Source organism: Neomonachus schauinslandi, chromosome 4 (assembly GCF_002201575.2).
Source record: "Neomonachus schauinslandi chromosome 4, ASM220157v2, whole genome shotgun sequence".
In the NCBI taxonomy this organism is placed as follows: Eukaryota; Metazoa; Chordata; class Mammalia; order Carnivora; family Phocidae; genus Neomonachus; species Neomonachus schauinslandi.
Window position 1 is genome coordinate 14,935,493 of NC_058406.1, and position 23,079 is coordinate 14,958,571.

General features: G+C 37.6%; 1 protein-coding gene across 2 annotated transcripts in view; it reads right to left on the reverse strand.

The window, feature by feature from the left end:
- EIF4G3 (eukaryotic translation initiation factor 4 gamma 3) overlaps window positions 1-23,079 on the reverse strand; it is a 339,888-nt gene that overhangs the window by 194,052 nt on the left and 122,757 nt on the right. Inside the window, exon 4 of one of the 2 annotated variants that reach the window (XM_044914402.1) lies at window positions 18,092-18,220. The gene's annotated coding sequence lies outside the window, so the exon portion shown is untranslated. Of the gene's footprint in view, window positions 1-18,091; window positions 18,221-23,079 lie in introns of those variants that run through there. The other variant, XM_021684099.2, reaches the window with a different exon arrangement.

Here is a 23,079-nt window from a genome sequence, read left to right on the forward strand (position 1 = left end):
ATACTAGAAATAATTACCAAAATAAACAGAACTCTAGAATGAGACAATTTTGACAAACTTATTTCACAACATATTTTGTAAACTGAAATAATTAGCACAAAAAAAGATGAACCTTAATCTCTCATATTACATTTCTTTAAATACCTTACCATATAAAATCAGTTACTCAGAGACTGTACTTCTTTGTACCTAACCACCATGACTTTATATAACGCTTACTTGTGGATTATGTTCAGAGAATATTCAGACCAGAAAATGAAACCATTTGCTAAGAAAAGGCAATAAATTCTAATTTCAATATAGTTCTGAACTGATTTTTAAAACCCTAAACTCCTGTCATGGTATCCTGACCAAGGACTTCTCCAGCTTAGGAATCCAATCTTAAATATTTAATTCATGGGGCTTCTGACTTCCGCTATGGTCAGATGATCTCTGAGTACTGGAATGGAGCCCAGCCACCAGCTCCTCAATCTACAATCAGCAGGGAGTCTGCTTGTCCCTTCCCCTGTTCTCTATGCCCCTGCCCCTGTTCATGGGCAGGCCCTCTCTCACTCTAAAATAAATAAATACAATCTTTAAAAACATTTAATTCATGATAAAGGACAGCTGGAATACTGAGAAAAGATTCCCACACACTTCCTCAAAATAAACCTCCTCAGAGCCAGCTCTCTAAAGATTCAACAGTAGAGTATTCGGCTCTTTTTTAGTTAAGTTTGTACCTGTAAAATAAAGTTTTGCTGAACTATACAGAAACCTGTCTGTTTAGCCAACTAAAGCACCATGCAAACAGCCACAAAGTGACACTTCTGGAATATTTCATTTAGGGCTATTTTCATCCATCAAAGATTTAAGGACTTACTTATGATTCAGATACTATACTAGTTATATGGAAGAATGAAAACCTTGCCATTTAAAATTTGAAAACAACGTACTGCAGCTGTAAATCCAGGAAGAGTTGACTGTACTGACACCAAAAGCACCTGCAACCAGTGTGTTCTTCCTCTGCTTGTAACAGAAGGCCCAATTATACAACACCTGTCAGGATAGAATTTTGTTCTATCATCAAAATAAATCAGTATACATTAGCAATAGTGTAAAAACCTTTTGAATATAGTCTGTGATACAAAGTATATCACCAGTAAGTAGTTATTAACGGTTTCCTGTAGACACCAGACAGAAGTGATTTCTCAAAGCCACCTTCCCTAAATTAAGAAATGGCCCAATTCACTGAGTTTGTATGTCATCTAAAAGTACTCCCTTTCACTGAAAGCTACTCCCAGCAAAGAACACCTAAGAAGTGTCATTTAGGGAGTGGGTATTTCCTGTTCCACAGTTTTCTTCTCAACACTGGAATTACCTTGGGCCTCATCCCAAGCAATTAAATGCAAATCTCTGAAGAATGAGACCCAGGCATCGGAATGTTCTAATGGCAGCCAGAATGAGAACCACTGATACGTTTCTCATTTCTGAGCAGTGACATTATATGGAACAGGAAAGCACTGCCTAAGTTTACCACTATTTCTGTATTCTTTATACTTAAGTTCAACACTTAAATGCTATGGTTTTCCACCTAGACAATGATGGACTCCTATGATAGAACTGCTTTCACAATATACCTAGATCTGGGGCGCCTGGGTGGCTCAGTCGTTAGCGGCTGCCTTCTGCTCAGGTCATGATCCCAGGGTCCTGGGATCGAGCTCCACATCGGGCTCCCTGCTCGGCAGGAAGCCTGCTTCTCCCTCTCCCACTCCCCCTGCTTGTGTTCCCTCTCTCTCTGTCTCTCTCTCTGTCAAATAAATAAATAAAATCTTAAAAAAAAACAAAAAACAACAACAAAAACAATATACCTAGATCTGACAGGCTACTTGCTTTCCCACAATACTATATACTCTTATTTAGCTTTTCCCTACACAGCCTAACAACCCAGTACCAGGTCCTCCAGGCTACTGGACTAAAAGCACTGGTCTGCCTATAAGGGAGAATTCAGTGCCTGGTTCACTGAATTCCCAGGTAGCAAAGGTATTCTATAATCTGTGCACTGCTGGCTCTGTGCTTCCAATGTCCGTATCCGCTATTCATTTCACCTCCTGTACTTTCTACATCTCTACTACTTTTCTCCCTCCATTGCTCCCATCTTTATTTAGTTTCTGATTTCTTCTCCTACTTTTCATACAAACATTCCTAGCCAGACTCCCCATCCCATTCATTTGTCACACTGGATAGAATCTTCACTCCAGGTCCTGTTGAATCTGTTAAGACTAGCTCCTCCTCCACTAATTTCTTGAATTCCAGATTTAGATGTGTGGCTCTACATTTAAGAACCAGAAGTCTAAATATTATGTGGCTGAATTTTTATAAAGCCCCAAGTTTGCAAATTTAAGTTGCTTCAGGTGACTGTTTTTACTATTTCATAAAAATAACGTTGTTAAGCGGTGGTTGTAGTATTCCCAAAATGATTTATGAAAGCAGAGTTTGTTTAAACTAAACCTGAAATAAAGTACTATGGTGAATTATGAGAAAGCAAGGAAGAGTGCCAAGAGTTAGGATCTAGGGATATGGACTTGATCCCTTACCAATGCTACCTAAGGTCCTGAAGCAAATCATTTCATATTTCCCACTCAAACCTCCCAATATATAAAATGGGAATGATCCTATCTATCTCATAGTGTTTCTTTAATAATATAATACAGTGAACTGAGAAGTGCTCTGAAAACTCTAACCTATAAAGCAATCTATCACCAAGACATTATCCTTAAATATATAATCTGATGAGTACACAATAAACACTAGCTCACACTGTTATAATTCAAATTATGTTACGAAGGACAGCTTTTAGTTAAAATTATTTCTCAATGTTTCCACAGTCAGGTCTTCCTACCACTGTCTATTTGTTCAAAAGCTGAAATTTTTGAGAATTTATTATTCTGATTCCTACCATATTAGATCTACTTATAGAGACTGTTACAACAATGGCTTTTCATGTAAGATAATCTTTTCAAAGACACTCTAAGGATGGCCATTCTTCAAGAAATCTGTATTTCCTTTTTTTTTTTTTTTAAGATTTTATTTATTTATTAGAGTGAGAGAGAGAGCACAAGCTGGAGGGAGGGGCAAAGAGAGGGAGGCACAGGGAGTCTGAGCAAGAAGCTGGGATCATGACCTGAGCTGAAGGCAGACACTTAACTGCGCCACCCAGGCGCCCCAAGAAAACTGTATTTCTTAAGGCTTTTGGAGAAGTCAAACTAAGCAGAACACAAAGATTCAGTGAAGGGTGCCTTCTGTATGCAACCAGCTTTTAACAGCTTTAATCTTTTCTATAAATTGTACAAAGTTCTATAATCTCATTTTCTAGTATGCATTTCAACAGTGGTTTTTTGTTTTCCTCTTTTGGTTTTATATCTTCCTAAAACTTCACTATTATGGAAGCTAAAAGATAATCACTCTCAAAACCAAAGAGATAGTAGAACAATGCCTTCTAGGTCTTTGATATTTATTCTCTTTGCCTGTTGGTCAGCCTCCAGTTTTTCTGCTCCTTCTCTTCCTTCTTACAAGTTGCCAAATGGTTATGTAAATAAGCCAGCTGGCTTCTGAGTCATCACTTCCACATCCAACTTCTCTAATTCTCAATGTGAACCTTAATATGCTCTATGAACCTTAACAGCCCTTGAAATTTTTCAATGTCTTTTTGAACATAGCATAGCAGTTGGATTTTCAGGGATTTTTCCCACCCTGATAGGGTTGTTATTGATACCTGTTGCTCACATTCTAGCAAGTATATCTATCATCCCTTCTAAACATGCCTTTCCTCTTGGTAACCCAAGGACCTAAATAGACATTTCTCCAAAAAATATACACAAATGGCCAATAAGCACATGAAAAGATCAACATCACTAATCATTAGTGACATGCAAATATATTCTCTCTGTCTCACCCATACGAATTTTCTGACCCCAGCATTAAGTTTGCTATTATCAAAAGGAGCATATTCTGAATCACAGTAGACATAAACTGGCCAACTCAAAGCTTGAAGTATTAAAAGGAAAGTTAGTTACTACACAAAAGTTCTTGATTCCTAGTATTAAAACAGATAAAGCACTATGGCAATTTACAGCTGTGTTTACAATCAACACCATCATAACAAGAAGTACACCAAGCTCGGGTATGAATTAAATAAAACCTACAATCCCAAAGCATAATGTAACAATCTTCCATTCAGATCATCTGTTCATTTATTTTCAATTTTTTATCTTCTACTATATGCCTTTAAGACTAAACATTTCCTCTGAATACCACTTTATTCGCATGAATAGGATTCACAAAATCTTATATGAAGTGCTATCTCTCATTCATTTCCAAAGATAACATTCACATTTTTGGTTTTATCTTTAATTCAAGAGATTTATAAACTTCCAAATAAACAGATTTTGTTATTTACTCCCACATTATGTTTAAGATTATGGAAAATACAAAATTATGTTCAACATTTTAAAATAAATCATAATTCTGGTAAGCTTTTTTAAAAACAGTAATTATGTTCTGTATTTTAGCTTAAACATAATTTAGATTGTTAATCTTTTGTTGTTAAGCTCTAATTCTGTCATATATTCAAAAAAGGATGTAAAAAAATAAAAAGGAATAAAAGGATATAACTATATTGGAATCTGACATTTTTCTCTCAGCCTAACATGAACAAATTTTTTAAATGCCCTTTGAGTACTTGAAAAAATAAAAAGCATGATCTTAGTTGAACAAGAAAAAAAAATTTAAACAAATTTAATAATTATTATTTCAATGCAATTATCAGTAGCTTTTTAAATCTTTTATCTTAGATGAAACAGTAAAAAGTTATCTACAGGGGCGCCTGGGTGGCTCAGTCGGTTAAGCGACTGCCTTCGGCTCAGGTCATGATCCCAAGGTCCCGGGATCGAGCCCGCATCTGACTCCCTGCTCGGCGGGAGGCCTGCTTCTCCCTCTCCCACTCCCCCTACTTGTGTTCACTCTCTCGCTGTGTCTCTCTCTGTCAAATAAATAAAATCTTTAAAAAAAAAAGTTATCTACATATTGTTAGTTTGATACTTACAATGTTCAAATCATGGATATCCTCATTTTTATTATGATTAAATGTGTACAAAATTTTCATACATAGTATTCCTGTGCTGATATGTATGTAGTATTTATATATTTATATCTGTATCTCTTTATTTAAAACAAGTTCGGGCGCCTGGGTGGCTCAGTTGGTTGGGCGACTGCCTTCGGCTCAGGTCATCATCCTGGAGTCCCTGGATCGAGTCCCGCATCGGACTCCCTGCTCGGCGGCGAGTCTGCTTCTCCCTCTGACCCTCCCCCCGCTCATGCTCTCTCACTCTCATTCTCTCTCTCAAATAAATAAATAAAATCTTTAAAAAAATTTAAAAAAATAAAAAAATAAAATAAATAAATAAATAAAACAAGTTCAACTATTTGTATCATTTGCCTAGATCAGAAGCTGACAAACTATGGCCCTTGGCGTGTGTTTTCCTAAGGCCAGCTGAACAAAATTTTTCATATTTAAAGGAAGAGAAGAAGGAGGGAGAGAGGGACAGAAGGGGGTGTTGAGGGGACTGAGGGAGGAGAAGGGGGAGAGAAAAGAATGTGGGGAGGGGAATAGGAGGAGGAGTGGGAGGCGAATAATATGCAAAAGACTATCTGGCCCACAAAACCCAAATTTTTACCAGCTGGCCTTAACAGCTTAAGTGTGCTGATCTATGTCAGGGGTTGGCAATTTTTTTCTATGAACGTTCAGACAGCAAATATTTTAGGCTTTGGAGGCCATACAATCTCTAGTAACTCTTCAACTCTGCAGTTGTAACCCAAAAACAAAATCCATAAATAAATTAGTACGGCTGTGTTCCACTAAAAAAAACCTTTTTTTTTAAGATTTTTTTTATTTATTGACAGAGAGAGAGAGCACAAACAGGGGGAGCAGCAGAGGGAGAAGGGAGAAGCAGGCTCTCTGGGAAGCAGGGAGCCCAATGCAGGGCTTGATCCCAGGACCCTGGGATGGTGACCTGAACCAAAGGCAGACGCTTAACCGACTGAGCCATTCAGGTGCCCCCACCCCCAGTAAAATTTCATGTACCAAAAACAGAAGAAGGGGGTCCGCTGGGTGGCTCAGTTGGTTAAGCATCTGCTTTTGGCTCAGGTCATGTCATGACCCCAGGGTCCTGAGATCGAGCCCCACATCGGGCTCCCTGCTCCGCGGGAAGCCTGCTTCTCCCACTCCCACTCCCCCTGCTTGTGTTCCCTCTCTCGCTGTGGCTCCTCTCTATCAAATAAGTAAATAAAATCTTAAAAAAAAAAAAAAAAAAAGTCCCACATAGGGCTAGGCTCCTTGCTCAGTGGGGAGCCTGCTTCTCCCTCTGCCTGCCACTCCCCCTGCTAGTGCTCTCTCTCTCTCCTAAAAATAAATAAACGAAATCTTAAAAAACAAACAAACAAAAAAAAACAGAGGAGAGGGGCCATAGTTTGCCAACACCTCATCTACATGATTTTTTTTTAAAGATTTTTTTTTGCATTGAATTCTTGCACTGAAGCAACCATTGTAAAGACTGCTTAAGCCTGCTTTCTTTCCATTAGCATTTTCCTATTAATGGTTCCATACTTTTGTTTTCAGTCTTTCTGCATCATGTTTAAATGCATATACCTAAATTTTTGGTTTTGACCAATTTGAGTCACTAATAGAGGAATTTAACTTCATTATTATTATAGTGACTAACACGTTTCATAGTCCTACTATTTTATCACATTTACTTTGTATTATCCTCTTTCCTATCTTCTTTTAAATTCATTGGGGTGTATTGGTTCCACCTTACTCTTTACTAGTAAAGAAATTACATATCCTTCTACTACTGTATGTGCCAGTTACTTACCTATTGTCTTTCAGTTCTAACCTCCTATAAGTAGGAGGGTGCTTTCACCCCCATCAGCATGGTTCCAGATACCAGCTCCATTCAGATCCCGCCTCTCAAAGCCATTAGAGATGCCAACAACAGACAGGCATGCAAAAAGTACCAGCCTCATCTAATTCTCTCACCTACAGTTTCTGTTGTCTAAGGACCAACCTGTAGTAACTCCCTTCTCAGAATTGTCAGCAACACTCCCCAAACAACCTTCATGCTACTAGGTCTGGCAACACCACCACTTCTTTCATTCCTCCAGCATTAGGGATGTTAGCTGCTTCCTGTGGTTATTAATCTCTGTATTACCTCAGCATTTCCTTGATAATCAATCAGCTGGTATGAAAAATTTATGTATTAAATCCCCTCTATTTGAAATACTTAGTACAGTTGTTTTCTTTCCCCTGACAAAATATTAAGAGCTGCACTGCTAAACTATTTAGGTTGTCATGCTGTCAACTGTACTCAACAGGCAGATTTAAATTTTGGAAATGAACTGTAAAAGAAGATGTTCAATTTTAATGGTGATCAAGAATAAGAACTGAAATAATAAACAGTCTTGAATAATATAGTGCAGTAGTGAAAATGGAGTATCACTGGAAGGGAACTGAAGAGATTTATTTTGCCTGTAAAGTATGATAAAATATTGGCAACTTAATTTTTCTTCTACATACCACCTAGTTAGCTATCTATGAAACAAAATACTGGGCAGGCAGAAACACATAATATTAGAAGGGGAAAACTGAGATAGCTTAAGAGTTTATGATTCTTGGGCGCCTGGGTGGCTCAGTTGGTTAAGCGACTGCCTTCGGCTCAGGTCATGATCCTGGAGTCCCGGGATCGAGTCCCGCATCGGGCTCCCTGCTCGGCAAGGAGCCTGCTTCTCCCTCTGACCCTCCCCCCTCTCAGGTGCTCTATGTCTCTCTCATTCTCTGTCTCAAATAAATAAATAAAATCTTAAAAAAAAAAAAAAAAAAAAAGAGTTTATGATTCTTCACAGAGAAAAAAAATAAGGGTTCATCAATTGATAAAAGTTTAAAATCAAGGGTGCCTGGCTGGCTCAGTCAGAAGAGTATGGTTAATCTCAGGTTCATGAGTTCAAGCCCCATGTTGGGTGTAAGAGATTACTTAAATAATTAACAAACTTTAAAGGTCAACTAAAAACTTTTTTAAAAAATGTTTAAAATCTGAAACTAATGATGTACTATATGTACTATATTGAATTAAATTAAAAAAATAAAAATAGGGGTGCTTGGGTGGCTCAATCATTAAGCATCTGCCTTCGGCTCAGGTCATGATCCCAGGGTCCTGGAATCGAGCCCCGCATCAGGCTCCCTGCTCTGCGGGAAGCCTGCTTCTCCCTCTCCCACTCCCCCTGCTTGTGTTCCCTTTCTCACTGTCTCTGTCAAATAAATAAATATTTTTAAAAAAACAAAAAAAGTGGGCGCCTGGGTGGCTCAGTCGTTAAGCGTCTGCCTTCGGCTCAGGTCATGATCCCAGGGTCCTGGGATCGGGTCCCACATCGGGCTCCCTGCTCGGCAGGAAGCCTGCTTCTCGCTCTCCCACTCCCCCTGCTTGTGTTCCTGCTCTCGCTATCTCTCTCTCTGTCAAATAAATAAATAAAATCTTTGGGAAAAAAAACAAAACAAAAACAAAAAAAGTTTAAAATCAGATTTAGCTCTTCCTCACATCAGTGTGAATGAACATGTGAGTAACAGGAACAGTAAATAAATTTATGCACTAAGAAAAAAATTTGTTTGGTAAGTGAATTATAATATTTTATTTTCATAAGAGTCACTTTATATATCAATGTATAATATTCTTTGTTGATAGTTACTTGATTCTACTTGCTTTATTTTTTAAAAATATTTAAGTAATCTTACATCCAACATGGGGCTCAAACTCACAACCCCGAGATAAAGAGTTGCATGCTACTCTGAGCCAGCCATGCACCCTGATTCTACTTGCTTTAAATATAACTTAAATTCTCCTTCACTATTCACTGACAACTTAAAATTACTGCAAAGGTATATAATTTGTGTTATGTGCTTTTTGTTGACTGTTGAGTCATTGAAATTCACAATTTTTAGTTCTATAAAGATGCTAGCTTTTTTTTTAAGATGCTAGCTTTTAAACACCATACCTCGTAGTTAGCAAAACACTTCAAATAGTCATCTGATCCTTGATAAGACAAATACAGTTGACCCTTGCACAACTCAAGAATTAGAGGCAATGACCCTCCTTCGCAGCTGAAAATCCACATATAACTTGACTCCCTGAAAACCTAACTACTAACAGCCTAGTGTTGACCAGAAGACTCACCAATGACATAAACAGTGGATTAACATGTATTTTGTATATGTATTATAAACTATTCTTATAATACAGTAAGCTAGAGAAAAGAAAATCGTAAGGAAAATAGATTTACAGTACTGTACTGCATTTATCAAAAAAAATCTGCATATAAGTAGATCCACACAGTTCAAACCTGTGTCGTTCAAGGGTCAAATGTACTGCTATAATAAGCTTCTCTCTCCCTTCTTCCATCCCTTGCAAATTGATTCCCCTCCCCACCCCATTAATCTGGGGTATAAACACATATATCCATCTGTATGATTAAACTCAGGACAATATTCTATCTCCTGTACTTATCCCATCTGCAGACCTTTCTCCCAGAGTCTTATTTGCCCACTTCCCCCAGAGCTCTCTGAATCACATAAATGGTACCGTGGATGGAGTTGTGTGTCTCCCTCACCCACCCCCCACAACTCATATATTAAAGCCCTATCCACAGTGTGATGATATTTGGAGATAGGGTCTTTGAGAGACAGTTAGGTTTAGATGAGATCATGGGGATGGGGCCCTCATGGTGGGAGTAGTGCTTTTTCAAGAGACACCAGAGAGATTGCACGTCTCTCTCTCTCTGCCATATAAGAACATAACAAGGTGGCCTTCTGCCACCCAAAAAGGACCTCACAAGAAACCAATGCAGCCATTACTTTGATCTTGGACTTCCCAGCATCCAGAAGTATGAGAAATGAACATCTGCTGTTTAAGCCACCCAGTCTATGGTATTTTGTTATAGCAGCCCAGGCGGACTAAGACAAATGGAATAGGAATTTCTGCGGGAAATATCTCAAGCAGTTTGAATTGAACTGTCAGGCTGCTCCATTTCCTGATTCTCTTTAAAATTCACCTGTTCAATTCCCCATCCCAAATTTACTGGCACATGCTAATTTCTGTAGCTGAAGTGAAGTTGCAATTTTCAGGACCATAAAATCTAAAAAATCTGAATGTCAAAGCCAGTGAAAAATAAATTGATGGCACTCACGTGAATTTCTCTTCTAAAACTAGGGGAAATAAGTGAAATGTGAAATTCCAAAGTGGTAAAATTGCAAGGAAAATGCTGAGAAAATGCACTACCTATTAAAACAGATGAGTGGTAGCCCTAGAAATCAAGAACATGCAGAATCAGACTTAAAAATACAAAGAACAAACTGATGGTTGCCAAAGGGAAGGGGGCTGGAGGAATGAGTGAAGAGGAGTAAGAGATATAGGCTTCCAGTTAAGGAACGAGTAAGTCACAGGAATAAAATTTACACCATAGAGAATATAGTCAGAGGTTTGGAATAGCACTGTATGGTGACAGATGGTAGTACAATTGTGGTGAGCACAGTATAAGGTACAGAGTTGCTGAATCACTATGTTGTACATCTGAAACTAATGTAACACTGTGTGTGGACTATCCTCAAATAAGAGGACAAGGAGGAGGAGGAGGAGGAGGAAGCAGTGCTCCCCTCAGGATGTGTCCAGAGAAAGCAACTCTAAAGATGTGAAAGATAGAATCCTAAACCTTTTTCTCCTTGACAGAGCTTGGATAAAAACGAACATCATCAACAAAACCTGACATATCAAAGACAACAGAAGAAATGTCTATGAAATCACAGTTTTTACAGACTGATTCTTACAAAATTCTTTGGCTTTCTAAAACAAAGTTGAATTAATGTAGGATTTTAAAACTTTCACTTTTTATACTTTAATATTTCAAAATATAAGTTCTCGTCTTATATATTTGCCACACAGAATCTACAACTTGGAGTTTAGGGTGACGAAAATCTGAATAATTACAACTTAACTATCATCCCTACAGCAACAGTTAAAAAAAAAAAAAAAACCAACTAAAGAAATTTTGAATGAAAATCACTAAGGTTTTCTAGATACATGCAATGAAAAGTATGATCAAGCATATAAAAATTACTTTAGGCATGTTTCATGGTAAGTTACAAGACTGCATAAAAAACGAAATTCACCTGATAGAAAAACATTTGAAGTCCTACCTTATAAATATGGTTACAACTGTTTTAATAATAAAAACAAAAAAGACAAAACAGCTGAAATTCTCCAAACAAATACGACAACATTAAAACAGTCTCAACAATTAGAGGAAAAAGCTTATCATAATTATTTAGCATATACCAGATGAAACCACAGACATAAATGATCTGGATATTTTATACGTCCTTGTAACTTCTATACTAATGACATTTGTAAAGGTATGTTAATTGGTAAAGTGTTTAAGGACAATATGTGTTGAAGAAGTTTTCACGAAGGTATAAATTTTTAAGTACATATATTAACAATTAGAGGGGAAAAAAGACACAGATGATTTGGCACCATGAGGGCCAACTCAATACAGTCAGTACTGCAGGTTTCTGAACCCACATCAAATCCCTATGTGGTGGGAATGCAGCTTCCAAACACAAACCATCTCAAAAAAAGACTGCCTTAAAAAAAAAAAAAAAAGAATGCCTTAGATAGCCATGATGTGTTCCATAGAGAAAAGGGGAGTAAAACACAATAAATTTTGCTTTGCTTTTTTATAGAAATTCAATACTCATCTATTTCAATAATGAAATATGAAAAAAATTTGAAAGCTTCCTCTATTTTATCCTGCTTATTAGAGCAAGACTATCAGAGTTGTCAAATCAGAATTTATTTTCTTCATGAAAGAAAAAAAACACAAAAAAAGTATAAAAGCTTGCATGCAATAAATAAAATCACTATTTATCTTAATCATAAAGAAAAAGCAATTTGCAAAGCCTAAAATAATCAGTAAATCAAGAACTGCAAAGAAACATGAGAATTTTTCTGTAGTAAAATAAGATTTCTGAAAGGAAATTGAAGTCTGGAAGTTGGATAAAATGAAGAGACTATAGAGACCATGAGTCATCTGAAATGTACTAATAACGAAAATTATAGTGTTTAAAAAAATATCATGGTACACTTATCATGATGAGCACTGAGCAATGTATACAATTGTTGAATCACTGTACTATACACCTGAAACTAATAAAACACTGTGTTAATTATACTGGAATTAAAATAAAAAACTTAATAAAATTTAAAAAAAGAGAAGAAATATCATGACCAAGAACTATTCCTCCAAGAAGTCCTTTGCTTAGTATTTCCAGAAACAATGAAAAATTGAACCAGGGGATCATATGCCAATCACCATTCTCAGTCCACTATAAAACATGACTGAGTTGATCTCTCAGAAGAAAGGGAAACCAAAAGAAATTTCCAAAAAGCATACAGAAATTTTCAGAAGCATACAGAAATCATCTATTGCTCCACTTCTTTGGCAATGTTCTGACCACACTTTCTCACTACCTACTGTGAACATAGCTTAGGAGTCACGCAGTCACACAGTGACATCAAGAGAAAAAAAAAAAAAAGGCCTCGATGTTGAACCTGGTAATCAGTGCCAGTCTGATCTCCTTGTTTGGTAATTTAGCTCAGTTCTGTGAAAATTAACTGAGTTAAAGCAAATGTGTAACTACAATTAAGCAATAAGTAGGAAACCTTTTTGTTTAACTTAAGATAATCCAAATAACAAACTTCTGATATTTTTTAAAAAGATAAAAAATAAAACTATGTAAAAGTTTGCCTAATTTTAAATAAAAAATACATCAATCAAAAGATTTTCATAATAAGAACCACCTACTCTGAACTAGTTTCTAAAACCCATGAAAAAGGGCACCTGGGTGGCTCAGTCGGTTAAGCGTCTGCCTTCTTCAGCTCAGGTCACGATCCCAGGGTCCTGGCATGGAGCCTTGCATTGGGCTCCCTGCTCAGCGGGGAGCCTGCTTCTCCCTCTCCCTCTGCTGCTCCCCCTGCTTTATGCTCTCTCTCTCAAATAAATAAATAAAATCTTTAAAAAATTTAAAAAAAAAAACATGAAGATCTTAAAGGGAATTCCGATCTCATTTAATACAAGCCTCTTGTTTACAAAGGGAAAAACTGCGCATTAATAAGAACTTCCACTGAGTCAAAATTTGAAATAATACTGGCAGCGCTGAGACTCTTAATTCAGGTCTCCTGACTCCTGGGAGAGTGCATTTATCTATTTACTTTGAAATCTGTCCCGAAAGATACTTTTAAATTTCAAGTTCTTCACCATTTCCCAAGTAAGGGCATTTTGGGTTTATAGATTGTTAAAGTGCTCCCATTTCAGGGTAAATGAAAAGAATGCACACCTAAAAAGACTCTTGTCTCTCTCAAATTTACTGTAGTTTGAAAATATCCTTTTAACTATTAATTTCTTATAGACTAATAGTCCAAAGTTTTTCACTTTGATACAGAGGGGGCCCCTGGGTGGCTCAGTTGGTTAAGCCTCTGACTTTTTTTTTTAAGATTTTATTTATTTATTTGACAGAGAGAGACACAGCAAGAGAGGGAACACAAGCAGGGGGAATGGGAGAGGGAGAAGCAGGCTTCCCGCGGAGCAAGGAGCCCGATGCGGGGCTCAATCCCAGGACCCTGGGATCATGACCTGAGCCGAAGGCAGATGCTTAACGACTGAGCCACCCAGGCGCCCCAAGCCTCTGACTCTTGATTTCAGCTCAGGTCATGATCTCAGGGTCATGAGATAGCCTGCTTAAGATTCCCTCTCTCTCCCTCTCCCTCTGTCCTCCCCACCCCCACTCTCAAAAACAAAACAAAAAAACAAAAAACCACCACAACCCAAAAAACCTCCAGAGGGGAGAGGACTGGAAAGATTTAGAAGTCATGTAACAATGAAAATGCAATAAAGCCTTAAAATTTGGCATGTGCACACACATAATGTAAAATCCTATCTTGAAGGGAAAGAAGCAGATGAAGAGGTTGCCACTGATGATTTAAGAAATAGATGGGGGCGGGAGGAGAGGGCCTGGGTGGCTCAGTGTCTACCTTTGGCTCAGGTCATGATCTCTGGGTCCTGCGATGGAGCCCTGCATCAGGCTCCCTGCTCAGCAGGAAGTCTGCTTCTCCCTCTCCCCCCGCTCATGCTTGCTTGCTCGCTCTCTCTTTCTCAAGGGAATAAATAACATCTTTAAAAAAAATAAGAGACTGGGAGCAATTTTCTACATTTTCCTTCTTTTATGTTTCAAAGCTATGAAATTCACTTTTCTTCAACTTAGCTGTTTTCACTTAAATCCTAATAGATTCATTTAGTGTCAAACATGAAGTCACAGATGCAGGTAGCTACTTGGGACAAAAAGATCTGATTCACAGAAGCAGGTGAGACTCATCAAAAAGGGCATGTGGCTGAAAGAGTGTCTTTATTCTTATCTTCAGTCGATTTGTGCGTAAGACTAAACCATACTAACTACTAAAAGAAAATAACCAAGGTTGGCCTCTTCTTTTATCCTGCAAAAGGATAAAGCAAAGACTTGGAAGAGATCTTAAACTCTTGGAGAGAGCTTCTGAATTTCACAGTAATACCAGTCATGTAGCTAAATTAGATGAGTCAGACACACATACACACACATGCATGCACACACACAACACACACACGTATAAATCCTGAGAACCAAGTCTGACAGGCATGAAAATAGTAAATGTCACTTACTGAGAGTATTTAGCATATCCTATTCTAAGGCAGGATTTTATATAATCTTCATAATAACCTTATTGAAGGGTGGTTGAATCCTAATTCTTACCTATATAGCGGATGATGAAACCATGTCCTAGAAATATTAAATAATTTACATATCATGTAACCAGAAAGTGAAAGACTGAGCCCCACAAGCTAGGCCTGTTTGAAGCCAAGCCTGTAATCCTTTTTCCTCTATCTGAAGGCTCTGCTTTCCATTATGATCCACGAATATGTCAACTGTTAAATCTAAAGAGACTGAGTTCCCCACAAAACTCAATTTTCCAAGCATGCCGCTCAGAAAAAATTCCTCACTCTATCAACAGAGGTTAAGACATTGTTAGGGAACAAATGAAGTCAGCCTCTGTTTGAAAGGGAAGGGGAAAAGGGGATTGTGACCACGTGTGATTTACTGGGTTCCTTCATCAAGTAGGCAATATGGTAGCAAAAGAGACCACAAAGAAAAGCAAGATAGATAATACATGGTGACCCTTCTCCTAGATCAATGTACTCTTGACTTCTAAACTCAACTAATAAAATCGCATACATAAAGGCATTTGTGGGCTCAACAACTGAGCCACAGGGAGATCTTTCTTTTTTAAATACAAACTATGCATTTTTAAGCAGCAAGGTCTTTCAGAAAACTTAAGTGCTTTGAGCCAACTGCCTAGGTCAAATCGTAATTTGAAATAATAAGAATTTGAAACTGAAAATTAAGTTATTCCCCTTGTGTGCCACCTATCAGTTGCTTGCCTTTTAAGCTCAAAATTTATCTTGTTTGTCTGTACAGTCAAAATGGATCTGGGCCCCTTAATATTTAAATATTTTTAAGTATTTTTCCATTTCAGCTGACACGATGACAGAAATAGTGCAGGAGGAGCCGGTTTTGACTCCTGGTTCCTATTTGGCTTACACATCAAGCTCCTGCACTATGGGTAGCTCTTCCAGATTCTGGCTTCTCTAGTTCTCAGCTGCCCGAGGGCACATCCTCAGTGTGAGGCTGCTACAGCAATGTGCAGCAGGCAGCAGGACTCAACGGTTAACAGCTACCCCTGGTATCTTCTTAGGCAGCAAAATACTTCCTCTAAGAACCTACCTGTGAAGAGCTTTCCCTCACCACCCCAGAGGGCAGAATTCTGGCAAGTTGCAGAGAGTGGATTTCTAGTAAGTTCCACTGGAATGTCACCACAACAACTTCTCTACCACTCCGTAAGCCACATCATGCCCTATTCAACAAGGTCTGGATCTCAGCCCAAGATGGGGGAGAAGTCTCTTACCTAACACTAACTACGATTAAAGAAAAAAGGCGGGGGGGAGAGACACAAGGTTTGGTAGGCTTTTTATGAATTTTAAAAACAACATACACTACACATTCGAGTGTGCCACACTTTGACCTACCTACAAAGTCACCTTGGGGGTTTCCAACTTTGAGTGAAGAACAGAACAAAAGAAGACCCTGCAGCAAGTTTAGGTTGTGATGCAAGCTGTTCTACCATGTGGGGCCTATAATTTGGCATATTCAAGGTTATCTAAAGTATCTACAGTAAACAGAGATGCTATACAAGGAGCCTCTAGCCACTGCACACTGCAGCAGCTCTTCGCTAAGGAAGACTGGCACCAGAGGATCCAGCTTTCCCCAACACTCAATAGACTACATTTCCAGCAAGTTCCAGAGAAAGGATTTCTATCATATTCCACTGATAAAATACTACACTGACTTCTATACGATTAAGTGAGCCACACCCATGCACTCTCCAGTATCAGCCTGGGAGAAGGCTCTTTCATATGTATTGTCTCAGCCCAGGAGAAGCATCTGCTCCTTATATTTGCTACTTGTATATTCTTTAGAGTTCTCTTTCTTTAATAAGCCAATCCCTCATTACTCCAATCCTCAGTTATACTGAATAATCTTTTTAAAAATAATCTATTACACCCAACATGAGCTCAAACCCACAACCCCCAGATCAAGAGTTACATGCTCTACCTACTGAGCCAGATGGGTGTCCCCTGAATAATCTTTTATATTAAATTTTCCCTTTTCACATAACTACATAGTTTTCCCTCTTGATTAGAATTGGACTAATACAGAATATTAATAGCTAGGGTGGTTCTGCTCAGTGCCATGAAAACCAACACAAGAACCTCCTTTTCAACAATTAAGAGTTCATTTTGACATATTAGTTTTAAAACTCAAAATTAAATAGGAATGATTTAAACCAAGTTTAAGCATAAAACTAAGTGCAAATTAATTTATGTATTTCTTAAAATATCAATCATGGTTTGGTAAGTTGTACATTCCTTCTCCAAATGTTCTACAGTCTTTAAACGAACATTAATCAGCTCTGTAACTTACAATCACCAGCTTTTAGCATTACTTTGAGTAAGTAATATTTTCTCTCTCTTATTATGTAAGTTCTAAATAAGAGGCCTAAAATAGGGAAGCAACAACTGAAAATAGTAAGTTTTCATTATTAAAAGGAGCAGTTGTTAGGTATAAACACTGACAATATCCAACAGCATGGGTCAAAGAGCTTGACTCCACATTCCAGTAAGAGACTTCATAATTCTAGAATGCTCTTAACCGCAACGAAGCCCAAACAAGCATATAATGGTGGAATAGTACAAGCTAATCAATATCTTGGGAAATGGCTCTAAAATGAAGGGGACCCATAGTGACTTCTTACAACAGTGTTTCAATGTCCCCTGCACCTGTTAATTGGAAATACATTATGAAGTACACATTCTTTAACAATCCAACATAAGTTTAAGTCTAAGAAAGTCCAATAACCTATTTATGAAATCAAAAACCAAACCAACGAACAAAGAAGCCCACTACAATTGCTCTAAGAGGTAAAAACACCCATTTCGTTTTAAGTAGAAAATAACCACCACCACTCCACCAAAAAAGAGAAGAAGGAAGACAACAGATTACACACTAGAAAGCACACAAGTGCTTTGTGGGGTTTTAAAATGGACTTTATAACCATATTCTGATTTCTTAAACAATAAAAAAGGAAAACGAAATATCACTGACAGCTCATTTTGAATGACTACATGAATACAATTGTATAAAAGTCAGTAGCCACAATTATGAGGTGTGTCTAAAAAAATACAAAATAAATTAATTAAATAAAAACTATTCTTCAAGTAATGTTGTATGTTACTGCTCAGAAGTTTGCTTTAGAAAACCAGAAAAATTGCTTTTATATGGAAATTTCTTTAAAAATAAAGTTTTTCTTACTTGAGAGAGTCCAGGGGACGATGCATGTCCCGGGGGCGTTGCCGCAAGATTTGGATGCCCCTTATTTATTTCATGTGTTGAATAAGGGGAAGGGGTCGGGGGTCCCGGTTGTCTTGCTACTTGTGTTACCTGTGAGGAAATCAATATTTAGTAAGAGTTTTATACTAGTAACCCAATCTTAATAAATACTGCTGAACTGGTTAATTTTTAAAATTGAATTCTCTACCTCACAATTTACACTGAAGTAAGTGCCAGACCGACTAAAGACTTAAAATTTCAAAATGGAGCAACAGAATGATTAGAAAAAACAACAACAAACATGACTATTATCATCAGTTAGGATAAAAGATTCTTGAAGCATAATCTAAAACCAAAAACATTAGGGGCACCTGGGTAGCTCAGTCAGTTAAGCATCTGACTTTGGCTCAGGTCATGATCTCAGAGTCCTGGGATCGGACACTGCATCAGGCTCCATGCTCAGTTTGGAGTCTGTTTGTCCCTCCACCTCTCCTCCCCCTGTGCATACTCTCTCTCTCTCTCAAATAAATAAATTCTTTATAAAAAAAAAAAATAAAACCAAAACCCTTAAAGGAAAATTATGCTAAAGGCAAGAAGGTAAACATAAAACTACATGTTGTACAATGTCACTTATATGACATTTTGTACAAGAAACAAAAAAGAAATAAATGATTGCAAGAGAAACAGAGTAACTACAGAAGGGGCACGAGGTTGTTTTCAGAGTGAAGTAACTGTTCTATATCTTGACTGTACTGGGGACTACATGTCTCTAGGTGTTTGTCAAAACTCACAGAACTGCACGCTAAAAAGGTGAATTTTACATTATGTAAATTATACCTCAATAAACCTGAACAAAATGGGGCAACTTATAGAGCATAATCTCATTTTATAAAACAGTACACCTAAATATACATGTATAGTCACATGTGTGTATATTTCTATACATATATCTTTGCCTCCATTCTATGTCTAACATATATGAGTATATATAAAATGCACACACATATACACATACAGGTGTAAGTGTCATATTAAAAAGATCTGTAAGGAGATACACAAAGATCTTAACAGAAAGAAAATAAGAACTAGGGACAGTTGTTGCCTACATTCATAATTCAAAGAAATGATAACATTCAATTAGATATTTTCTCCATCTACGTTCTCAGATCCCCTGATTTCTCTCACAATTGAAAACTCTCCCCAGGTAGAAAGGAAAGTGGTTTCCAAATGATACTAACTTTTCCTGGAATTCAGTTAGAAGCTCTGAAGAAAGTCTACTCCCCATTAACCTAATTTAGAATCCCTAATGTTTATCTAAAACAGCTTTAAGGGCGCCTGGGTGGCTCAGATGGTTAAGCGTCTGCCTTCGGCTCAGGTCATGATCCCAGGGTCCTGGGATCAAGTCCTGCATCGGGCTCTCTGCTCCTTGGGAGCCTACTTCTCCCTCTGCCTCTCTCTCTGTGTCTCTCATGAATGAATGAATGAATGAATGAATGAATGAATAAATAAATAAAATAAAACAGCTTTAAATACCTACAGGCTCAGCTACAGGTTGCCAAATTAAATGGATTCACAGAGAACTAACTAGAGGCAAAAAGCTTACAGACTAGAAGAGATATGAATGACGCTAACCAAAGCTTAAGACTTAAAGTAATTGTATTTTTCTTTTTTTAAATAGTTCTATGATTTTCTTGAAAAACTTTTCTTCCAATATTGAGTGAAAATTACATTTATATGTCCACAAGGTTTACTGTGAAATACTATAGCAGTTATAAATCTCAGGAAAATTTTTCAAAAGAACTGGATTACGATTTAAACATCTACTTTAGAAAACCAATAACTAGAAATGAGTTATTTTTGTTTGGTTGGGTTTTTTTTTTCGTTTTTTGTGTTTGTTTGTTTTTATTTCCTATGTCCTTTTATTTGCTACTATAAAAAATAGACAATTGCCAATGGAATTGCCAACTTAGACATGAGTTCTTGCAGGCAAATTTCTCCTTGACAAGATTTTGTTTTGTTTTGTTTTTTAAAGATTTTATTTATTTATTTGACAGAGAGAGACACAGTGAGAGAGGGAACACAAGCAGGGGGAGTGGAGAGGGAGAAGCAGGCCTCCCGCAGAGCAGGGAGCCCGATGTAGGGCTCGATCCAAGATGACCTGAGCTGAAGGCAGATGCTTAACAACAGAGCCACCCAGGCGCCCCTCCTTGACAAGGTTTTATAAATGTATCTTATTTCACATGTTTTATAATAAATTATTTTAATATATGGCTAACGTAAAACAACAAAATGGATATTTTTTTTTAACATTAAAAAAAGAAATTCACACAATGAAATAAAGTGAGAGCAAAGAAGTTAGCTATATAAAATCCATGTTAGGTCAAATCCATGTTAGGTCAAATCTCTAATTCATCCTGATAAAAGAAAGATTATTACTGAGGATAATAAATCATTAATAATATAGAAAAACATAAAAAATAAATTGCTATTAAGAACAAATATTGGGACGCCTGGGTGGCTCAGTCAGTTGAGCATCTGCCTTCAGCTTGGGTCACGGTCCCAGAGTCCTGGGATCGAGTCCCACATCGGGCTCCTTGCTCAGTGGGGAGCCTGCTTCTCCCTCTACCTCCGCGCCCTTCCCTGTGCTTGTGCTCTCTTGCTAACAAATAAATAAATAAAATCTTTAAAAAAAAAAAAAAGGAATAAATAGTAAAACATATTACTTCATGCATGTCATTAATAACAAAAGTAAAATTAAAAAAAAACACACACAAAAATTTTTTAAAAAGTGACCCTACTGGCAGGTGTCTAAGAAACAGGATATAGGTAGGTACTGTAACTATACCTTGTCTCCAAAACTACAGAGCAGTGTGTCACAACTGCGTTAAAACCATACCCAAAAAGTGATTCCAGTTTGGGGTACATATCCTAAAGATATAATCTCACCTCAAAAATTACGAACTTCAAAAATCTATCCAGCAGCACTACATATGATAGCAAAAAAGGTAGAAATAGCAAAAAATGGGAAAATAAAGTAACAAGTGGACTAAAGACATAAAAATATATAGAGATGTGGACTGTTATCAATAGAAATGAATATGTAAAATAATCAGAATAAAAAAGAAAAAATATATTCTTTAGAATTGTAAAGAGATTCTTCTATATACTGACAAAATGGAAAAAAAAACCCACATGAATCATTTCACATAAAGGTTAGTATTCATCTGATTCATTTTTCCCTGAAAACTGCTTGCATGTACTTTTTAAGAGTATTGTATCAGCCAATAAAATACAAATGTTTGAGAAAGAGATATGGCATTTTCCCAAAGCCAAAGAATTGTGCTATGACCATATTAAAAATTTCCTTAAAATTTCCTTAAAGCAAGCACTAATGAAAAACAAGCTGCACAGGCAAATATCCCTGAGGCGTGCAAACTCTGCCAAATGGCTATGCCAAACTGCAGAAATCCTTCGGTATTGTGTATTTTAGTAGGGCACTCCCTCCCAAAATCAGGGGTTTCTACTAATGAAAACAAGCCAAAGAAAATAAATCTGTATCAAATAACAGGAGAGGGGTAGTGGCTGGTGTGCAATGCTGGCATCCCTCTGCCAGGGATGGGAGCTGAGGTCCGTGGGGAGGGGAAGACAGAAAGAGCAGGGCCAGGTGATCAGGTGGCCCATGTGGCCAGAGAGCACAGGAACTATCTAAGGCCACAGCCTGAAATCCTCCAAGGCCCGTGGCCTACCGAAGGGCCCCCTCAGAGGAACCTCTTAAGGAAATAAAAATGTTCACATAGGCAGGCATTATACACAACAAGGAAGTAAAAAGGACACATGACTGAATTTTGGAAGATGTCAAATTACCCCCACTCCCCCTCCCCAGAAAAAAAATGAAACCAATGCTGCCTCCTTCAGTGATTTGCTTCTAAGAGAAACCTTCAAAAAACAAAAAAAAGTAATAAGAGAACCACAAAAATCTTATCATTCTAAACTTTTCCTAGGGGCGCCTAGGTGGCTCAGTCAATTAAGCATCTGCTTTCGGCTCAGGTCATGATCCCAGGGTCCTGGGATCCAGCCCTGCATCAGGCTCCCTGCTCAGCAAGGGGCCTGCTTCTCCCTCTCCACCCTGCTACTCCATCTGTTTGTGCGCTCTCTCTCTCTCTCTCTCTGTGTAAAATAAATAAAAATCTTTAAAAGAAATATTTTTCCCTAGAAATAAGCTGCTACATGCAATAAATTTTTGATCTACAACTGTGCTCTATTTAATAAAAAAAAGATGCCTATTGCAAGTGTCACACTGCATAATACACTACACGTTTGCTTTTAGTGTATTATAGAGCTTAATATCTTTGCCAGGGAAAAAGGTATACCAGCTTCAATTGGAAATTATACAAAATGTAAGTAGTTAACACAAGCCTAACCCAAGGAAATGGCACAGGACTAATGAAGTTGTTGGGGACAAAAATCGAAGTTCCACAAAACTTTGAATACTTCTTTCAAAACATTCCTAAATAAATGATTATTGAAACTTTCATTTTTTTTTTAAAGATTTTTTATTTATTTGAGAGAGAGAGAGAGTGAGAGAGAGAGCGCAAGAGGGGGTAGGGTCAGAGGGAGAAGCAGACTCCCTGCCGAGCAGGGAGCCCGATGTGGGACTTGATCCCGGGACCCCGGGATCATGACCTGAGCCGAAGGCAGTCGCTCAACCAACTGAGCCACCCAGGCGCCCAAATGATTATTATTGAAACTTTTAATCTCTGACTAGTTTCTTCTCTCTGGCTAAATTATTCCATTTCAGATCATACTGTTAAAATCCATGAACCTCAAAGGTAGAGGCAAGAAGTTTTCATATAAAGAAAAAAACATGTCTCCCCATTATTTCAAACATATTACCATCTCAATTATGGAAGCAAGGAAGAGAGGTATAAAATAGCTGATTGTGACAACTACTTAACCAATTCCAAAGCTAA